Here is a 1,693-nt window from a genome sequence, read left to right as displayed (position 1 = left end):
CCCCTCTCCCAGGGCACTTATTTCCCAGCACCCTCTCCACTGTCTCCGTGCCGTTCCTCAGGAAAAAAAAATTTTCTTTAGTTAATATCTCCTGAAGATTTTGTGGGCACAGAAACCACAAATTGATTGGCTGACAAAAAGGGGAAGAAGAGAGGCCACTGGAAATCTTCTGGGTCCGGTTTCCTCCACGCCCAGGTCTCTTCTCCCCAGCACAGCTCGGTGCACAGCCTGGACATGCCAGTGGGGACCCTTATCCTACACGCATCAGGAAAAGGCCTTGATCCCTTTCCCCAGAGCCCAGTGGCTCAGTCCTGCGAAGGAACCAAAGCAATAGGGAGGGGTGTGGGGAAAAAAACCCTGCTGCCTGATCCCACGCCGCCACTCACAGACCCTCAGTTGACTGGTAGCACTGAACAGGTTGGAAAAAAAAAAAAAGACGGAAACACAGAAAAACCCAAACACCCAGACGGGGAGACCGTCTGGGGAGAGAGTGTGCTGGGAGCCTCAGTAGCCGGTCTCCTCCTGGTTGTAAGGGAGATATTCAGGGGCCTCCCCTGGCTCCGGGCAGTCGCCGGCACCCGAGGGAGCCCCATGGGCCACTGGGCTTCCGGGTAGTACTTGGGGCCGTGTATTTGAAGATCTGGCCAAAGACCTGGCCGCTCTGGTTGGCGCCTTGCCTGTAGCCCATCTTCAGGGACAAGGAGGAGTTGTCACAGTTGTTGATTCCCAGCTTGGCGTGGTGGATGTGCCACCGGGTCCCAGGAGTCAAAAAGCCCACCTGGCTGGCACATTTGTTTGTGCCCATCTGGAGTTGTCCATGGCGGGGGCAGGATGTGGTTCTTGGGTCGTAGAGATGCCTCCCCGTGCCCTGCCGTACATGGTCATGCCTGACTGACTGGCACATTTGTTGGTAATGGGCAGCCTGATGAGGCACTGGCCGGCTTTCATGGTGCCGTCGTGGAAGTTCCGCTCCTGCTTCTCTTAGTCCTTGTCACCGATGTCCATCCTGGTCTGCAGCCCCTTAGTCTTGGCCTTCCCTGCCAGGGCAAGAAGAGACACCTGCACCTGGGTCACGTTCCCACTCTCAAACAGGTGGTTGGCCTCAAATAAGTCCAGGGGTTTCATGCTGTAGCTGACCATGGCCTTGAGGAAGCTGGAGAGGTTTTCCAGCTGGTGCCAGTTCTACACGGAAGCAGTTGATCTTAGAGACTGAGGCCGGCTGCAGTTTGTTCACGAATGTGCATAAGATAATCCCATCCTTCAGGCCCTTCTGAAAATCGGGGCCGATGGAGAGGCCGGTGAGTCCCGTGATCCAGCTGCGGAGCTCTGCCTCCTTCTGGGGGTCATATCTGGAGAGGAGTCTGTTCTTGACCTCCCCCAAGAACCTGTAGGAGCGGCCCTTGTTGAACTGCCTGGAGCTTAACGCTGGCGGGCGCCGCCTCCGGACTGGACGGGATGGGACCTGGAGCTAAGTCTTTTATCTAGTTTGCAACATTTTGTTTTCACCACACCATTGTTTTTACTACATATCTTTGGTGTATTTAAAAAATGTGTGAAAAATGTTAGACCATCTCCCTTTTTTCCACCTTCCCTTTTACCCTTTACTGCCATTTATATACACACATCCACGCACGCACACATGCACACACACATACAGACCAAAATTAATTTAGATGTACGAATGGGTTATTTG

The 1,693-nt window shown here is 53.9% G+C and overlaps 1 pseudogene; it reads right to left on the bottom strand.

Annotated features, from left to right (window-relative positions):
• Positions 1-504: 504 nt before the first annotated feature.
• On the bottom strand, positions 505-1,446 carry LOC112617842 (annotated as a pseudogene).
• Between the last annotated feature and the right edge of the window lie 247 nt (positions 1,447-1,693).

The sequence above is a fragment of the Theropithecus gelada genome, unplaced genomic scaffold, assembly GCF_003255815.1.
Source record: "Theropithecus gelada isolate Dixy unplaced genomic scaffold, Tgel_1.0 HiC_scaffold_5065, whole genome shotgun sequence".
Classification (NCBI taxonomy): Eukaryota; Metazoa; Chordata; class Mammalia; order Primates; family Cercopithecidae; genus Theropithecus; species Theropithecus gelada.
Note: the sequence above shows the minus strand (reverse complement) of the source record. Positions and strands in the feature narration are given on the sequence as shown.